This window comes from Anolis carolinensis, chromosome 4, assembly GCF_035594765.1.
Source record: "Anolis carolinensis isolate JA03-04 chromosome 4, rAnoCar3.1.pri, whole genome shotgun sequence".
Taxonomy (NCBI): domain Eukaryota; kingdom Metazoa; phylum Chordata; class Lepidosauria; order Squamata; family Dactyloidae; genus Anolis; species Anolis carolinensis.
This window is the reverse complement of record NC_085844.1, coordinates 190,323,264-190,343,889: the sequence shown is the minus strand read 5'-3', so window position 1 is coordinate 190,343,889 and position 20,626 is coordinate 190,323,264. Positions and strand designations below refer to the sequence as shown.

The window sequence follows — 20,626 nt, the reverse complement described above, 5'->3', positions numbered from 1 at the left end:
TCAATGGCTTCAGTATAAAAATAAAATAAAGTTCATCTGCACCTAAAGTAATTTTGACTTTGTCCTGAAATAAAACAAACAACTCTGCTTGTTATATGGCTTCAGGATTGTTTGTGTTATAGTGAACAGTGATGGTTTATATCCACTACACCAGCCAATCTTTGCATTTGAACAATTGTAAAAGATTAGTAGCAATCCTTCCCTTATTCTGTATGAATATCTCAGTAATAATTTTACCTATCTCTTGTTTATTTCAATGGCATTAGGAATCCACATGGTAAAATTGAATGGCAGAAGCTCAATGGAGTTTTTTTATAGTTGTCCACTTTTTTGCCTAGTATCTGCACTATAAACTGTTCATATTAATAAGCAGATATGCACAGGCAGCTGTAAATTATGTAGCAACCTGAAAATGGAAAGTTGCCAGAAAAAAGTAGCCATTGGTCAGGCTAAGTAAGGTGCAAACTTCTTTAACTTCACAATACAAACATACTCTGTACAGTATTTGTGTGTGAGACTCAGAAACAGCATATTTACTCTTGCATTTTAAAGCCAATTATAAACTTTTCTGGAGTAATTCTACACCAAAGGAACGAAAGTCATCTGCCTGTAGCCACATTGTCCACCAGACATTAATTACTCCATGAGGTTGTGTTTGTGCAAGAATTGGCCTTTGAAGAAGGTCTTGTGGTAAGTATATATGAAGAAAGGCCTTCCTTCAGAAACCTGATATGAAGAGTTTAAAATGTCAAAAAGCATCCTACTATCTATATCCTTATTTTTCATCAGATATACTTTGCAAAACAATAAACCCAAATCCACCTCCATAGTCTTTCTCACTTACAAATTCTATATCCAAACTTGTTTACCAGGCTGGCCAAGTTTCATTGACCAAGAACCCCATCTACAGAACTTGTTCTGGAAACTTGTTCTGGAAGTGTGTTGCAAAATATTTAAATGGTTTTGGTTTTTTGAAATCCTGGGAACTCAAAACAAAAAATTCTCACTTGCTCAGCAACCAGATCTAGCTAGAAGATGGAAACATTTCCCACTTCCTCCTCCATAGTAAATGCAATGATTTGCCAGAAGAAAAAGCAAGTATCAAAAATGCTTATCTTTAACTGTTATTCTTACCTTAGTTGGATATTGTAATACAGAGAATAAACTTCTTTGGCAAGCAACAGGGAGAATGACAACAGATTTACCATTGCTCATAAGAAAGTCTTTATGAATCACTCCTATTGACATAAGGATATCCTGGAACGATTTCACCAGCTCAAGTCTTAAGAGATGTCAAAACAACCTCATTGTGGGGTAAGAGGAAATTTATTCAAAGTTTTTTCTTCATTGGAACAAGCCCTTAGCAGCTTGAAACGATCTGCATAGAAAGTAGCTTGCTGGGCTTACTTAGTAAAGCATTTCAAAGAGTCCCAGAGATGTATATTTAAATATTAAACCTTTAGTAGGTGACAGAAGCAAAACAGAAGAAATTGCAGAGGGTGGTTTCCTTCTTTAGAGAAAACCTGTCACGTGAGCAGTCAACAGTGCCATAAAGTGCATTTGTTTCTTATCTGTCACAACTATTCTGGTAAAGAGACACACTCTTCTTCCATTCAACCAATTACATTTTCCATTTGTATCTAGGAAAATGCCAAACTTTCACAAATGATTGTGATGAACAACCACATCTAATTGCAATGTGGCTGTAAACATATCAATATGAGATACATTTTGTAGCATACTGATCTGCAGGACAACTCTGACATGCGCTAGTAATTATCTCTTATATCTCCTACAGAAGCAATGTCCAGCTGTTTCCCCCAAAATGTCAGCATTCTCCCCAGTTAATGCAAGCAATATTAGAGAGGAACAGGAAGCATTCAGATTTATAAAACACTAGCTGTGCCCGGCCACGCATTGCTGTGGCGAAGTATGGTGGTATGGGAAATAAAGTATTGAGGAATTGTTGGTAGTTAAGGTAAAGGGTAAATATTTTCCCCTGACATTAAGTCCAATCATGTCTGACTCTGGGGGTTGGTGCTTATCTCCATTTCTAAGCCGAAGAGGTGGCGTTGTCCATAGAGTCCTCCAAGGTCATGTGGCATGACTGCATGGCGCTCCGTTACTTTCCCGCCAGAGAAGTACCTATTGATCTACTCCCCTGCGCCATCAGGGTATATTATTTCCTAAAACTTGTGAATATTCAATATTTCTGATTGTTGAAGTGTGAATGATATTGTATGTTCGTTGGTTTGGGGAATTGGTTTTTCTGCAAATATCTTGGCTGGGTGTCTGCTTTTTGTGTATTTGGTGTTGTTGTTGTGCATGTGTTTGGGTTCTTTTGCCCTGTGGTCGTTGTTGTTGTTGTAGGTATGCATGTGTACTGGCTGCAGTGGACATGGGAGGTAGGGATTGCATTGGTGTGTGGATAGTGTGTTGTGTGCAGTTGTGTTGTGTCTGGTTTTAAGTGGTGAGGCAACACAGGGTGTCAGAGTTTAGCAATGTCAAAGTTTGTTGTGGTGAGGTTGGATGGGTTTCTGTAAGATGTGGTTTGAAGGTGTAGTGAATGGTTGAGGGGTGGGACTGCATGGTGATCTGTCCACTATATGATGGTATTGGTGTGTTATTGGTATTATTATTTTCTTCTTCCTGGTCAATATTGTGGTTGGTGGGTATGCATATGTGTAGTTGTGGAAATGCATGGTTGGTAACTGGTGGTTGGGCTGTGGTATTGAATGGGGGTGTTTTATTGTTAGTATAGCTGGCTGTTGTTACAGTTTTTCGAGTAGTTATAGCCCTCCTTGTCATTTAGCCATTGGCCTCCCCTTGGCCTTGGAGCTTTGAGGCCCTGGGCTGAGTGGGTTGCTAGGAGACCAAGTGGGTGGAGTTTAGCCTTCTAACTGGCAGCAATTGGATAAAAACAATTATTCCTTTTCCTCTAATTAGGACTTTATTTTTCTTTTCTTTTTGTTGTTGGAACCTAGGGGCAAGGATGGTGGGTTGTGCTGCCAAGTTTTGTGGTTTGGGGATGTGTAGTTTTGTTGCTTACTTCACAGCCCCCAGTTTTTTTACTCTTTTATATATATAGAAGGTGCAGGAGAAGGACGAGAAAGCCATGAACCGTAGACTTTATTCTGTTTTCTGCATATGCATGTCATGCTAAAATATGTTTTAGCAGAGGATAATATAGTCCCCCAGGTATTAGACTGCAACACCTATCAGCCTTCAGCATTGGCTATGCTGGTCAAGGGTGCTGGGAGTTGATCTGTAGGGCTGGCACATTCCTCACCTCTAGTTCAACACTATGACAGACGTGTCTGTAATATAGGTTAATGCAGATGCAATAAGCACATCCGGCATAAAAGCAAAGGTTTGTTATTAAGACTTGTCTATGCAATCTGTGAAAGCATCTTAACAGCTTAATTTAGACTTAATGTGAAATCCTGTGCAAGTTTTTTTTCTTATTGAGCGCAAAGACATCCAGAGGAAATAGGCAGATGCTTAATAGCGAGCAATTAATGAAATGGCAGGGCTTTACTGAAAATCAGTCGTTGCTTTTTTTAAAATGCCACAAGTAAGCATCCCCAAGCTGGATTTGTACATTGACTAAGCAGATTATTTTCAGAAAAAATAAAGTCACTCGATAAAAGATTAAAAATATTGTAGACATAATTAATTATTGATCCCTTCCATGCTCAGAAAAATTGTGCAATTGCTTTTTGCATTGCACCTGCAATACTATGGAATCCTGGGATTTGTAGACTGGTGAGGCACCAGAGAATTCTGGCTGGATAGCCTTCTCTAAACTGCACCTCCTTGGATTCCAGAGCATGAAGCCATAGCAATTAAAGTGAAACCCCAGAACTATAACTGTATAATGCGAAAGGGAGAATATAACAGTTGCATGCACTGGTCTTTTCTTCCCTGCTCACTACAGCACTGTATATAAAGGGACTTGAGTATTCATATAATTTGGTATCCATGGAGGATCCTGAAACCAAACACCAGTGCAGACTGTGGGACTGCAGAATCTGTAATCCAAAAAATTAGAGACTCCATGGCACTAACTTTCTGCAGTGGTGAGATTGCATTCTCCTGTGAGGCAAGAAACTATGCTGATGGGGCAGCAGTATTGTTGGTACGGTCTTCCTTGTAAGGCAGGCTTTTTGCTGAGACGCCCAACAAAATATGGCAAACAGCTACTGGGCAAAAGCAGTAATAGGCAGTGACATCGGTGGAGGATCTCTCAGAGAAAACGGCACTGGCACCATAACTAACACTTGCTAATACTGTGCAGAAGGAAGCATGGAAAATCCCTTTTGAATGTCTTTTACCATGAAATGCCATGATGAGATAATCCAAAATGAAACAGGAGATAGTGTCAGAAGATGAAATTCTAAGTCAGAAGATACGCAACACGCTACTGGGATAAAGCAGAGGAAAACTACAAATTGTGCTTTGGCAAATGACGTAACTGGACTCAGGCCCAAAGGATGTTCAGCTGTTAATGCACTAAGAAGTCAAAGGAAAATCCAAAACTGCACAAAACGTATTATAGGGATATGGAATGTGAGAGGCATGAATCAGGGAAGCTGGATATAGTTAAACAAGAAATGGAATATGTGAACAACATTGCAATACTTGGTGTAAATGGAATTAAATTGGACAGGAATTAGATATTTTGAGTCAGATAATTACACAGAGTTGTACTCAGAAAATGAAAATCCAAGTAGAAACTGGGTGTCATTTACAATGAGGAAAGATGCAGAGACAGTCTGACCAAATCATGCCAAAAAAATTTCTAGGAATATTCATAAATTTAATCTTAACCTGTTTATACTCCAATGACAGAGGAGGAGGAAGAAGAATGTAAAGATTCTGTGCTGGAGTTCAGGAAGAAATTGATCACATACCAAAACAGGATCTCTTGTTAAACATGGAATGCAAAGGCAGAAAATAAAGCAGAATCAAAATTCTAGGATGAAGAAATGAGTCAGGAGAGTGATTGAATTAATTTTGTGAGGCAATTGGACACACATTCTTCAAACAACCAGAGAGGCAACTGTATACACAGACATCACCTGATGATCAATATAGAAATAAAGTAGACTACATAATTGGAAGGAGATGATAAACTAAGGCCAGGAGCTGAACAGCCAACTATTCTGCCAAAATAAAATTTGAAGAACATCCACTTAGAATTTAAAGATAATAGGAAATATATATTTGCACTATTAAGTCTAATTGACTAGGGTCCAGAAGCACTCTGGGCTGAAGCCTGGGACAAAATGAGAGGAGATTGAAAAGGAACATTAAGAAATCCAAGATAATACTCAAAGATGCTATATATAAATTGAAGGTAGATGTTGAAGACACTGAAATTGTTCAAGATTTTCATACCTTGGTTTAGTTCCTAAACAAAATGAAGGCTGCAATCAAGAAATCAGAAGAAGGCTATAACTTGGAAGGGCAACAGTGAAGGAATTAGGCAAGATCCTGAAGTATCAAGATATGGCATTGAATGCTTAAATCAGGGTGATTCATGCCACTGTATTTCCAATTTCTATGTATGTTTGTGAAAGCTGATAGAAAGAAATCAGCTCATTTAAAATGGGTGCTGGAGAGGAGTTTTATGGCTACTGTGAACTGCAATAAAAACAAGCCAAGATGATGAAACAAAGACTGTTGTACTTTGGGCATATCATGACAAGACATGACTCACTAAAAAAGACAACAATGCTTGGTAAGACAGAAGACAGTAGAAAAAGGGGGAAACTGCATTGCAGATGGATTCTCAATGAAGGAAGCCACTGCTCAGAATCTGCAAGAGCTGATGATAAAAATGACTTGGAGGTCATCATTCATAGGGTCATCATGAACTGAAATTGATTTGTTGGCACTTAACAACAACAAATCCAAAGAAGCAATGCTGCTAACCGCTGGTCTGAAACAAGATACAAAGAGAGTTTGCTCTAGTACAGTACATACTCTGCCTCCTAGGAAAATGCTTGCACTGTGGACAAGGCTTAGGCAATGAGGCTCCAAGGGAACTGGGCTATGTATGGGCCCTTAATCTGCAAGCAACACATCTGGCAACATCAAGGTCTCAAGAGGCACACATCTGGATTAAGGTTTCTATTGTTTTCTTAAGCATGCAAGTATTTTTATATAGGCTGCCAAGGAAGTCAAATATCAGTTATCAGGTATAACAGCAAAGACTGTCTCTGGACTCTTGTCCATAACTGTAGAGCCACAAGCCTTCATGCCACCTGGCTGTTTAAAAGAAAGGGACCCATCTGGATTATTAAGCAGGAACAAGAAGCTGCATAAACTGTATAGCCTAGTACTATATTGGGCCCTCCAGGAAGTGGTTTTCTGAACTCACTGTGGTGCTAGTGAGGAGGCGTTAGATCCTAATCACCCTTTCTGTATTTTTTACATCACAAGACAGCCAGTACATGCAAAAAGAAAAATTTGCAATGGAAACCCCATTCTAATGAGCAAAGACTTTCATCAGCTCATATAACTGCACCCTGTTTCATCAGCTCATATAACTGTACCCTTCCTCTCTCTGCTGCCTAAGAGGAAAAGGCATTGGGTAGCATTTCCCATTTTCAGCAAGGGCCCTTGTCTTGTAGGGATATTTATTAGAGGCCAAAACCAAACAGTAGATAGGTTCTATTTCAGTTCAGCAATCAAGCTGCCTGAGGCCTAAAGGAAGTAAGAGCGAAAATCAGGAAGTGCCAACTCCCTTTGCCCAGGTGCAACGTTATCAGGACTGCTAAGCAAAACGTAGCTTTGGCTTCTGCAGCTAAAGGGCACAGAAGGCAACCTGCCCTGCTTTTCTTACAGATACGGTGCCTGCTTGTCTACAAGGCAAAAGGAGAATCGGGTTCAGGACAGAGTAACAGGATTAGATCTGTAGCTACTGAAGGGAGCAAATTGAGAACTCTGAATAAGAACTCTGCCCTTCAGTCCCCAAATGTTCTGCATTATACAGTAGAGTCTCACTTATCCAACATAAACGGGCCGGCAGAATGTTGGATAAGCGAATATGTTGGATAATAAGGAGGGATTAAGGAAAAGCCTATTACACATCAAAGTAAGTTATGATTATACAAATTAAGCACTAAAACATAATGTTTAACAACAAATCTGACAGAAAAAGTAGTTCAATACGCAGTAATGCTATGTAGTAATTACTGTATTTACGAATTTAGCACCAAAATATCATGATGTATTGAAAACATTGACTACAAAAATGCGTTGGATAATCCAGAATGTTGGATAAGTGAGTGTTGGATAAGTGAGACTCTACTGTAGTAACTTAACATGTCAGTGGAGCATTTATAGTTGAGATACCAAACATTATTCAAGTTACTTACTTATTTTATTTTTATTCTTACTTTTATTTTTATTCTTACTTACTTTATTTTCATTCTGCCTTTCTCCTGATATAGGGACTGAAGAAGGTTCCCCAAGAGTTCTAGATGTGAATAATTTTCAGTGTCTCACACTCTGCAACGCTAAAAATTTGAATACTAGAGGGGGATAGAATCATTATTGGGAGGGGGAGAGATGTACCCTCATCCCATTCCTCTGTAGTTCCACCTCTGAATAAGACCCACATCTTAGAAAAGTAGCTTTTTATCTCTATTTGTTGAAGCAAAGCATTAATTTGCCGGATCAATACCTCCTGGAACTAAAGCAAACACAGGGCCCTTTTGAAAGCTGGCCTTTGACCTAACAGTCAAGTGTTTCAATACCAGTGCCAACAGCGAGCACTTTGCACATGCTCAGACATGCTCACTCTTCCTCTTTATTTCCTAAATGAAAATGAAAAAGAAATCAGGAAGCAGGAAACGACCTCTCGCTAATTTATTCTGAGGAGGAAAACATCTTATACAACTTTCCAAACAGGTTTGGCAGGGAGGACAAATCGTCTGGCCATAAAATCAAACCTCAGAACCTAATGGACTGGAATGACCCAGACCCAAAACCAGGGGCAATGGGATCCAACCAGAGGTCCAGCATCTCGCTCATGCTTCATAACTGAGGGGGGTTTCTCCAGGCTTGACACTGAAACTTCTAGCATCATTGCATTATTATTACTGATGCCATTATTATTATAATAACACTATGTAACAAAATTCAAAAAATATTCTGTCCCTAGTCTGAAAGTGTTATTTCCTGTTTAACTGTGCAGTCCTTACTTTGAAAGTAGTTGTTATACTTTTTTAAAATGGGGTTGTTGTAAGTTATTAATTGTTATATACGGGGTGTTCAAATTGGGTTATTTTCTAAATTGGTGCATGATGTTTTTAGTTGATCATGTATTTTATGTACCTATGTATGTGTATTTGGTTTTTTTTTAATCCTTTCTATGTCGCTTTGACTCCCACCCATGGGAAAAAGTGGGATAGAAATGAATAAATAGTAATAATAATAATAATAATAATATTTTAAAAACTCTAAAATCAGGACAGTAAATAAAGAACAACACTCAGAAAAGAGGGGAATTCCAGACATGAAACAATCAGGGTCAGCTAACACCTCCCAACAAAGGATTCCCCCAGGAAGGAATCAGTCAGGCCTTGAAGATGCATTAAATGCTATTCAAGGTGATTAATTACAACATTCACCCTTGCCTCCAACAGACAAAGAGTCCTTTCTCCCACCCTGGACCTTCCACAGTGTTGTCGAAGGCTTTCATGGCCGGGATTAAAGGGTTGTTGTATGTCTTTCGGGCTGTGTGGCCATGTTCCAGAAGTATTCTCTCCTGAAGTTTTGTCCACATCTATGGCAGGCATCCTCAGAGGTTGTGAGGTATGGATATACCTCACAACCTTTCCTTGCCTAGTTTAACAACAATTTCCTTGCCTAGTTTATCCATACCTCACAACAAAGCAAGAAGTGAAGGTACCATCACCAGGGGCTTGGAGGGAAGGGGCAGTGTTTGTTTCCCTTGCTGCCCCTGGCTCAGCTCCTGGGGACTCACTCCTGGCAGAACTGTGTCCCTGACTCTGCAAAGCCAGCAAGCAACACCTGCTGCTCAGAGGCTGGAGCATAAAAAGGACGTCACCTGCAGGGCCTCAGGCAAAGCAAGAAGTGAAGGTACCATCACCAGGGGCTTGGAGGGAAGGGGCAGTGTTTGTTTCTCTTGCTGCCCCTGGCTCAGCTCCTGAGGACTCACTCCTGGCAGAACTGAGTCCCTGACTCTGCAAAGCCAGCAAGCAACACCTGCTGCTCAGAGGCTGGAGCATAAAAAGGACGTCACCTGCAGGGCCTCAGGCAAAGCAAGAAGTGAAGGTACCATCACCAGGGGCTTGGAGGGAAGGGGCAGTGTTTGTTTCCCTTGCTGCCCCTGGCTCAGCTCCTGGGGACTCACTCCTGGCAGAACTGTGTCCCTGACTCTGCAAAGCCAGCAAGCAACACCTGCTGCTCAGAGGCTGGAGCATAAAAAGGATGTCGCCTGCAGGGCCTCAGGCAAAGCAAGAAGTGAAGGTACCATCACCAGGGGCTTGGAGGGAAGGGGCAGTGTTTGTTTCCCTTGCTGCCCCTGGCTCAGCTCCTGGGGACTCTGGCCACTTGGTGCTGCCAGACTCCATCTTGACCCACCTCCGTTTCAGCATCCTGGGGTCAGCACAGAGATACTGGCATTTTTTCTTCCGGCCATGGTCCTTGACTCACCTGGGCCCTCTCGAGTGAATGCTGGCACTGCGACACCAGTTTTGTCTCATTGCCTGATGGAACATCTGCTCCTTTAAAACTATGTTTTAATGTTTTATTGCATGTATATGTTTTAATTGTTTTATAATTTGATATGTTATATTTATTATTTGTTGTATAATGCGGCATTGAATTTTGCCATAATCTGTAAGCCGCTCTGAGTCCCCTTCGGGGTTGAGAAGAGCGGGGTATAAATATAGTAAATAAATAAATAAAACCTCTGAGGATGCCTGCCATAGATGTGGACAAAACTTCAGGAGAGAATACTTCTGGAACATGGCCACACAGCCCGAAAGACATACAACAACCCTTTAATCCCTTGCTTAGTTTCCAACAAACCTCACAACCTCTGAGGATGCCTGCCATACATGTGGGCGAAACTTCAGGAGAGAATGCTTCTGGAACATGGCCATACAGCTTGGAAAAGTCACAACAACCCAATAATAATAATAATAATAATAATAATAATAATAATAATAATACTCCAGGCACTCCGTTTTTGTGGCTGCCACAATTTTTGTTGAACTGGTTGAGAGACTGAGAAATTTACTGAAAAACAATAGCAAAATGTGCCGCAGGATGACATTTTCCATTTTTTTAAATGATAGAACCAATTAGGTAATTGCATTTATCTCCCAGGAAAAAAAAAAATCACAGGGTTGTTGTATGTCTTTCGGGCTGTGTGACCATGTTCCAGAAGTATTCTCTCCTGACGTTTCGCCCACAGAGGTTGTGAGGTATGGAGGTCAGGAGAGAATACTTCTGGAACATGGCCACACAGTCCGAAAGACATACAACAACCCTGTGATCCCGGCCATGAAAGCTTTCGACAACACAAAAAAAAAATCGTCTTACATAGTGTAATCAATATGCCAAAAGCTGCCTTGCCTGCCTGCCAGGGATATAAACCAAATACTGAACCAAATAGCGTTTCTTCCTTCCTTCCTCTTGGCTGGATGGCCCAAGAGAAGAGGTGTACTGTATATCCGCCAAGCAGAATGAATGCAGTGTGACACCACTGGCTCTGAATCATGCAAGTTGTAGCTTTCCAAGGTTGCCAAAAGAGTGCCTCATGAAAAGACAGCTCCCAGCATTGAGCCATGGCAGTGAAAGCAGTGTCAAACTGCATTCACCCCACAGTGAAGATGCACCTTAGGTCAGGCATGGGCAAACTTGGGCCCTCCCTCTAGGTGTTTTGGACTTCAACTCCCACTCTTCCTCACAGCCTCAGGCCCTTTCCTTTTCCCCCTCAGCCGCTTAAGCGGAAGGGGCCTGAGGCTGTGAGGAAGAGTGGGAGTTGAAGTCCAAAACACCTAGAGGGAGGGCCCAAGTTTGCCCATGCACATGCCTGACCTAAGGTGACATTTCCCTCCTGAAGGCAAGCCTTCTACTCACGTTCAGCGCCGTCGCTGCTCTGTCCGGGATCCCAAGGCGCTCCGGAGCCTCTACCCCGAAGCAGAGGAAGAGAGCCGCCTTCTCTTTCTTTCTTCTTCCTTTCTTTCTCTCTCTCCCCCTCCCCTCCGGCCCCCTCCTTCTGCTGCTGCTTCTTCTTTCCTCTCCTTCGGAAAGATCCTCCTTCTCAGCTGCCCCCCCTCCGAAGCTGCGGGGTGGGCGCGTCCAGCGGTGGCCCCGGGCGGAGAGGAAAGGCGCATCGAGGCTTGAAAGGGGGGGAGGCGGGGGGCGGAGAGAGAGATGAGTGGGAGCCTCCTCGCCCAGAGGCGGGGCTAAGTCGCCGGCCGGGCACTTTGAAAAGCCGCTTCAAGGCAAAGAGAGGCGCAAAATAAATCCACACGGCCCGCTTCGTGCGAATTAAGGCCTTGCCCTAGTCCGGTAGGTTGTTGGGAATTGTGAGAGTTGAAGTCCAACACACCTGGAGGGCCGAAGTGTGTGTGCCCGTGCCTGGACTAATACAATCCTTATCCCTGTTCTTACCATATATCAAGGGAACCGAGGGCCAGACTAAATATATCTATCTATCTATCTATCTATCTATCTATCTATCTATCTATCTATCTATCTATCTATCTATCTATCTATCTATCTATCTATCTATCTATAAAAGAGTGATGGCATCACGGCAATTCACAAAACAACAAAAGTACAGGCCCCCCAACCTCAAAATTTGACAACACAACCCATCATCCTCGCCTCAAGGTTGATACAACAAAAAGAAAAGAAAAAGAAAGTCCTAATTAGAGGGAGAGCAATAATTTTTTTATCCAATTGCTGCCAGTTTAGAGGGCTAATCTCTGCCCACTTGGTTGCCTAGCAACCAGCCAAGGGACAGCCAGGTTTCAGTTAGGGGACAGGCAGATTTAGGCCTCACTTAGGCTTCTTCCACAGATTATCTAATTTGCACTGGATTATATGGCAGTGTAGACTCAAGGCCCTTCAACACAGCAATATAACCCATTTATAATCTTATATTATCTGCTTTGCACTGGATTATCTTGACTCCACACCACCATATAATCCACTTCAGTGTGCATTTTATACAGCTGTGAAGAAGGGGCCTCAGATAATCCAGTTCTGAGCAGATAATATAAGATTAGAAATATACAGTAGAGTCTCACTTATCCAACGCAAACAGGCCAGCAGGATAAGTGAATATGTTGGATAATAAGAAGGGATTCAGGAAAAGCCAATTAAACATCAAATTAGGTAATCGTTATACAAATTAAGCACCAAAACATCATATTATACAACAAATTTGACAGAAAAAGTAGTTCCATGCGCAGTAATGCTATGTAGTATTTACAGTAGAGTCTCACTTATCCAACACTCGCTTATCCAACGTTCTGGATTATCCAACGCATTTTTGTAGTCAATGCTTTCAATATATCGTGATATTTTGGTGCTAAATTCATAAATACAGTAATTTCTACATAGAATTACTGTGTATTGAACTACTTTTTCTTCCAAATTTGTTGTCTAACATGATGTTTTGGTCCTTAATTTGTGAAATCATAACTTAATTTGATGTTTAATAGGCTTATCCTTAATCCCTCCTTATTATCCAACATATTCGCTTATCCAACATTCTGCCGGCCCGTTTATGTTGGATAAGTGAGACTCTACTGTACTGTATTTACAAATTTACCACTAAAATATCACAATGAATTTAAAACACTGACTACAAAAACATTGATTATGAAAAGGCAGACTGCGTTGGATATTCCAGAACATTGTATAAGCGAATGTTGGATAAGTGAGATTCTTCTTTAATATGAAATAATTACTGGGATAGAATAATGCAGAACAATATAATCTCTAAAACCAGGACAGTAAATAAACAGGGGAATTCCACACAGGAAACAATCAGGGCCAGCTAACACCTCCCAACAAAGTATTCCCATCATCAAAGTCTGGCAAATCCTCTGTTTTCTCAGGGCCACAGACAGTAGAAGCACATAAAATATCGCAAACAACACCACTCTGAAAACAAGGGAATTCCAGACAGGAAACAATCAGGGCCAGCTAACACCTCCCAACAAAAAATTCACTCAGGGAGGAAACAGCCAGGCTTTAAAGCTGCAAGGCCATTACATCCTAATCATTTTTCCTAATTGCAGCATTCATACTTGCCTCCAACAAACAAAAAAAACCAATCAGAAATATTGTATATTCACAACCTTTAGGAAATAATATCCCCTGATGGCGCAGCGTGTTAAAGCGCTGAGCTGCTGAACTTCTGGACCGAAAGGCCACAGGTTTGAATTGGGGGAGCGGAGAGAGCCCCCACTGTTAGCCCCAGCTTCTGCCAACCCAGAAGTTCAAAAACATGCAAATGTGAGTGCATCAATAGGTACTGCTCCGGCAGGAAGGTAACACCGCTCCATGTAGTCATCCCACATGACCTTGGAGGAGTCTATGGACAACGCCGGCTCTTCGGCTTAGAAATGGAGATGGGCACCAACCTCCAGAGTCAGACACGACTGGACTTAATGTCTGGGGAAAACCTTTATCCTTGACCTTAACTACCACCAATTCCTCAATACTTTATTTCCAATACCACCAGACTTCGCCACAGCAACGCGTGGCCGGGCACAGCTAGTATATATATAAAAGGGTAATGAAATTTCGGCCTAGGACAAAACAACAAAACTACACATCCCAGAAACACTAAACTTGTCAGCACAACCCGTCATCCATGCCTCTACGTTCATACAACAAAAAAGAAAAGAAAAATAAAGTCCTAATTAGAGGGAGAGGAATAATTCTTTTTATCCAATTGCTGCCAGTTAGAAGGCTAAGCTCCATCAGGAGAAAACCTTTACCCTTAAACTTAACTACCACAATTACCTCCATACTTTACTTCCCATACCACCATACTTTGCCACAGCAATGCGTGGCCGGGCACAGCTACTGTGTGTGTGTGTGTGTGTGTGTGTGTGTGTGTGTGTGTGTGTATATATATAAACTATGAATAAATTCCTGTGCACACTGCACATCTCTTATTTTGAAGTAAAAAAACAAAACGGGAACAAATACAGACTCAATGTTAATAATAATCATAATAAAAATAATAAAGGGGGTTGGAAGAGACCCCTTCAGCCATTTGGTCCAACCCCCTTCTGCCTTTGTGCACTAAAAGCACAAGCAAAGCACCCCTGACAGATAGCTACCCAGCCTCAATGTTTGATGATGATGATGATGATAATAATAATAATAATAATAATAATAATAATAATAATAAAAATAAATACTCTGTCAACTGCAAAAGGTCATCGTACTCGGATCTGCACGCATCATCCGAAAATACATCACACAGTCCTAAACACTTGGGAAGTGTTTGACTTGTGATTTTGTGATATGAAATCCAGCATATATATCTCATTTGCTGTGTCTTTGTGTCAATATAATAATAATAATAATAATAATAATAATAATAATAATAATAATAATAATAATAATAATAATAATACAGTAGAGTCTCACTTATCAAAGCTAAATGGGCTGGCAGAAGCTTGGATAAGCAAATATCTTGGATAATAAGGAGGGATTAAGGAAAAGCCTATTAAACATCAAATTAGTTTATGATTTTACAAATTAAGCACCAAAACATCATGTTTTACAACAAATTTGAAAGAAAAAACAGTTCAATACGCAGCAATGTTATGTTGTAATTACTGTATTTACAAATTTAGCACCAAAATATCACGAAATATTGAAAACATTGACTACAAAAATGGCTTGGATAATCCAGAAACTTGGATAAGTGAGACTCTACTGTAATAATAATAATAATAATAATAATAATAATAATAATAATAATAATAATAATGAGGGTTTGAAGAGACCCCTTGGGCCATTTAGATCAAACCTCTTCTGCCTTTGTGCACCAAAAGCACTAGCAAAGTACCCCTTAATAATTAATTATTAATTAAATAACAATTAAAATACTGTTATAAACAAGCAAAGCTTTGGAAGGCGCACACTGAGCGAGGGAGGAGGCGGGAAAGGCACATGTGGCACGAGTGAGGATGCGGGAAAGGCGTGCACCTTTCACTCCTCTCTCATCCTGTGTGTGTCTTTCTTGGCAGTGGTGGGAAAGGTGCTGTGAGGTGAGGGAGGAGAGAAAGGTGTATCTTTCCCTCCTTCTCCTTCGCACCCCTTGCACCTTCCTAGGCAGATTAGGAGGGAGCCGGACAAATGGCTTCGATGGGCCACATGTGGCCTGCGGGCCGTAGTTTGTGGACCCCTGCACTAAGACAATCCAACAAATGCTACATTCAGCAAATGACAAGAGGGATCTTCTCACCTCTGCAGGAATCTACTGTATACCATGCAACTGTAGATAGGTCTACATAGGGGCCACCAAATACAGGATTGTCCAAACACGAATCAAGGAACATGAAAGGCTCTGCATACTAACCCAACCAGAGAAGTCAGCCATAGCAGGGTGCTTGATGGACCAACCTGGACACAGCATATTATTATTTTTTTCCCACCCTGCACTTTCCACAGATATATAAACCTCGCTTGCTTCGTTTCCAACAGACCTCACAACCTCTGAGGATGCCTGCCATAGATGTGGGCAAAATGTCAGGAGAGGATGCTTCAGGAATATGGCCATACAGCCCGGAAAACTCACAGCAACCCAACAATCCTTACAATACCAATCATTTTATGCAGTTTCCAAACCGGTATTCCAGAGGAAACCCTAGAACCACTCTGAGGCCCCGATGGGGATGTACACAAACCACAGAGTATTGATGTGCATCCAGAGCTTTATTTTGCACTCTTTTGTGAGTGTTTGTTGCCTGGCCATCTGCTCCCTGTCGCTTTAAGCTAATGCAAACTTTTAAAAGTTGTTTACATTTTTTTTAGTTTTTATTTTAAATCTAGGTTCAGACTGCATTCAATTGTCAGTGTAGATGGGACAACAGTGCAAATGTGGGCAGGATTGTGAATGAGAGACCTTAAGCTAGGCCCTTAATGTGTACGAGTGCACATAGGTGAACCACATTGCAAGGCGAAACCTATTAAAAGGACAAGTACTCAAGCAATTCATACTTGCCCATACCACTGGGACAGAGGGAGTTGAAAAGAAAAACAATCTAAATCTCCCACCACAGTGAATCTTGCATATCCTGGAACTGGGTAGCAGGCAATTTCTGTATGTAATAAGCACCACCCAGGCCTCCACCTGATTCCTGAACTTCGTGTGGACTCAATTCCATATTGGAATTTCTTCATCTGCCAGTTTCACTCTGCATTAAGTGATTAATGTAGATGTGCCCTTAGAAACTGAATGGGAAGCATTTTCAACGTGTCCATGAGGATGACCTCAAACTAACAACAGGCACAAAAAGTAAGTACAGAGACCTACTAATGGAGTTTGAAAATGTGAGCTGTTGGAAAGAGAGCAGTGAAGTCTCAAAAGCCCCTGGTGCAGAATGCAGTGTGTCATAGCCGAGTCTAAATACTGACATGTATCCTCTGCCACAAGAAGAATCCAAAAGATGGACGAAGTTATATAGATCCACATCAACAAGTCACTCGTGGCATTTTTAATGGCACTAGTACTAGGTCCTTTGTAGAACCTGGCACTTAGGTTTTTTTTAATCAAAAACCAAATCATTCCCAAATATTTGATATTCCAACTAGGGTAGCTCACTAATATCACTACTGGATAAATTCAGTCCCTTACAGGAGAGATAGAGTGAGATATCATAGACTATTATTGTTTTTTAATCCCAACATGTCAGCCCTACATATGTCATTATCATTCATTATCAAGAATAGGGAGACCTCAGTGTGTTATCGTTGGCTGAGCTGGGTAGGGCTGCTGGGAAATGTAGGTCAAAACATCTGGAGCCCATCCTTGATTTATATCCTTCCTTTCTACCATGGCAACGAAACTGGAAAGTCTCTAAGCATCCATTGGTTTAGCTCTAGCAAGGATGGTGGATCTCATTTATGTGCTTTTACGCTGCTTTCAAGACTAATGGTTTATTACAGGAAATTCAACATTAGGGAACAAGAGCAGGAAAAAGGCTTTTAGGTCTGGTGTAGATACACACAAACAACATGGTGCCAGCTGCAAATGAAACCACATGTAACCCGTACCACTGCATAGGCTCTATTTGCATAAATGGCAATCAGCAAATTTAGCTATCGTATACTATATATATTTTATCTATATGATTTTTCATGTGATTTTTCAACAACTGGACCTCAGTGGGAAAGTGCTTCCCATGAATGTTTTGCCACGAGACAGCTTCTGACATGAAGTAGACAAACTGCAATCCTGCAGCCACAAGTGTGTGCTTTTATGATGTTATGTGCCCCACTTTCAGATTGCCCCATTTCTCTCCATAAGGGGATAAACTGCCTCTTCCTTAAGCCTCTAGGAGAAACAATTCATCTTTTAAATGCATTGCACATAACCCCATTAACATAACACTTTCCCCCAAACCAGGAAATATTCCCTCAGTTACTTTCACATTTTCAACTTTTAAATATTCTATGAACCCCAAAGAGAATAGGTAGGGGGGGATGGTTCTTGGATGTGGTGGAGTTTCCTACCCAGGTTTTAGCCATCTGTATTGCAAGTAGCCACCACAACACAGTTTGCAGAAGTGAATTGAGCTTTGGCTACAGAACTGGCTTTTCCATTTGTCAGTGAAGCAACTGCAGCAGATGATGTGGGAATGTGGTAGGACAGGCCTCTCTCCAGATGTTTCTCAATCCTGTGTATTCTTTGCACCCTAGACAACTGGCATTCATTGTTGTACATCATCCTAAAATGACTCTCTGGAATTACAGTGCTATTCAATATAGAAAATAATTTCAATAGCCTATTTTTCTTTGTATTGTTTGTTGATTTCATTGCTGATTTCATTCACTAGCTGTAATTTCCCCTTGATTACCTCTATTGTCAGTCTTGAACCCCACATTTAAGTGGCAGCTTCTCTTGTGGCTGATTTAGTAATCAAAAACTCCAAACTCAAAGTAGAACGGAAGTGGGAAAAGGGAGGAAGTGGTTCCACTTACTTTGTGGGATATGCATGTCAGTTCCTACCTTGTGGAATTATGTCACGAGTCTGACCTGCAATAATAATCCTGCCAGCTCCCAATCTGCCATTTGGACTATCAGTAATCTGCAAAGGGATTTGCAGCTTTATCCCTGCACTACTTGCTGGTATCACATGCGCCAAAAGAAATACGCCTGACACCTGAAACACCCTCCCACCCACATAGTAACTGCTCCCCTGACTTTCTACCTGGTTATCTGTGTTAGATCTCTCAGCTGTTGTATTTTTTAATTTAAGTTTGATTTGAAATCTGTTGACATTGCTTTCCAAACAGGCATGCAGCCTCTTGTTAAACTGAAGTCTGTTCAGGGTGGAGTGATATGCTTTCTCTGTAAACAAAACATGGTGAATGTTAAACAATTTTTTTATAGTAATGTTGAGGCTGGAGTTGTGTGACGTGAACACTGTGATGTATTTAAGCAAACCTCAGAGCAAGGATTTGTCCTCAGCCCAGGTACCATACTGTGTTTGCAGGTGACATATCATTGCCTCTGAAAGACTTTGTTGACTCTCCCAGGGGTTTCTTGCCATCTTGTGATTGCATCCTGACTCGAGGTAAATAACACATGATTTCCAAATCCAAGGGACAATGGACACAGGGCCTGTGAGTTGTCAGGCAGAACAATCTTCGCATTTCTCTCACCCTGCCCCCCTCCCCCAGCATTATATGCATTGATCCAAAAGGATAAATGCTGTCCTGTTCTGCCTTCCAGCCATCAGGGAGTCTGTACAAAAGGTGGGCATTTAAAACAGGAGTGAGTGGTGGGCTGCATATGGCTCTACAGACTCCAAACTGGGCCCTTTAAACTCCCCGGATCCCTCTCCAAAGTCCTTAGACCCTATTAAGAATCATGCTAATTTCCAGATAATTTCTTTCCCCGGACTGGCTTACTTCTCTTAATAGCTAACTCCTGCCCAACAGCCAAATATCAGTCCAATGGCAGTTGCAAATGATGTGCTGAACTGCAATTATGCAGCCTCCTAAGGTGGGGGTGAGGTGAAAATGGCTCCTGTCCCCTTCATAGGTGCCAGACCTTGATTTAAGATGTATTTTGCAAATGATGAGCATTCACGGGTTATTTCCTCAGGACTTGTTCAAGACCGTTTGCTGTAAATCACTTTCCACAGGAGCCCCCTAGTGGCGCAATGGGTTAAACCCTTGTGCCAGCAGGACTGCTGACTTGGAAGGTTGGGTTCTGACCTGAAGGTTGCCAATTCAAATCCGGGGAGTGTGGATGAGCTCCCTCTGTCAACTCCAGTTCCCCATCTGGGGACATGAGAGAAACCTCCCACAAGGATGGTAAAACATGAAAATATTTGGGCATCCCCTAGGCAATATCCTTGCAGACTGCCCATTCTCTCACACTAGAAGCGACTTGCAGTTTCTCAAGTTGCTCCTGACATGAAAAAAAAACTCTTTCCACAACATCTACAGCCTGATGTAACTGCATCACTGCCTACTTGTAGGGCCTATCCCAGCTGCCTCAAGTCACTATTTCTGAAGAAAAGCAGGATTAAAACAAAATACATAAAATGTATGTGTGTGTGCGTGTGTGCGCCTTCAAGTTAATTATCAACTTATGGCAATCCTATGAATTTCATAGGGTTTCCATAGCTGGCTTTGCCAATTCTTTCCTTGGCCCAAAGCACCTAGGCAGTCTTCCATCCAAATGCTAACCAGGGATGACCCTGCTTAGCTTCCACAATCAGACAGAATCTTGTGGCTTTATGTTTGGGGACTATCTTTATTGAGTTCTGTCAGACAGGGAGGTGATTTTATTTATTGGGTCTTCTCAGACAGAATGTGGGTTTTTCTTTTCATACAAGTTTAGTCTTAAGAATGTTTGTCGAGAAGTCTCATTGAGTTCAATGGAATTCACTCCCAGTTGCAAGGAGTGTAGTTTTAGAGCCTAGATGAGCTGAGGGAAGTGCTTATTATGTTGGACTATAATTCTGTCAGCATAGTGAAAAATGCTGAAAGGTGTAATTCAGCCACATAGAGAGCAGGGGTGGGAATCATGCAGTCCTGCACATTTTGTTGAACTACAGCTCCCAGCATTCTTGACCATTGGCTATTATCACTGGAACTGCTGGCAGCAACATCTGGAGAGCTGCACAATTCCCATCCCTGACCTTGAGGGCTATACTTTTTCCATCCTTGCCTTTCCCATCTCTGTAAGCATCTGTTTTTATTGCATTGCCAGATGCCGGTCAGTGGCTCTGTGTGAGCTTCAGCACCACCTCTTGGTCAAGAAGAGTGCTGCGTGGCAATGCATCCCATCCGCAGCATGAGTTTGTGCTATGTGTTTTCACAGAATAGATTGCTTTCAGATATTTTTAAAAAGCTCCACAGAACA

General features: G+C 41.4%; 1 protein-coding gene across 1 annotated transcript in view; it reads right to left on the bottom strand.

The window, feature by feature from the left end:
- mical1 (microtubule associated monooxygenase, calponin and LIM domain containing 1) overlaps window positions 1-11,406 on the bottom strand; it is a 54,722-nt gene extending 43,316 nt beyond the window's left edge. The window contains exon 1 of the mRNA XM_008109793.3: window positions 11,125-11,406. The gene's annotated coding sequence lies outside the window, so the exon portion shown is untranslated. The remainder of the gene's footprint in view (window positions 1-11,124) is intronic.
- Window positions 11,407-20,626: the final 9,220 nt, after the last annotated feature.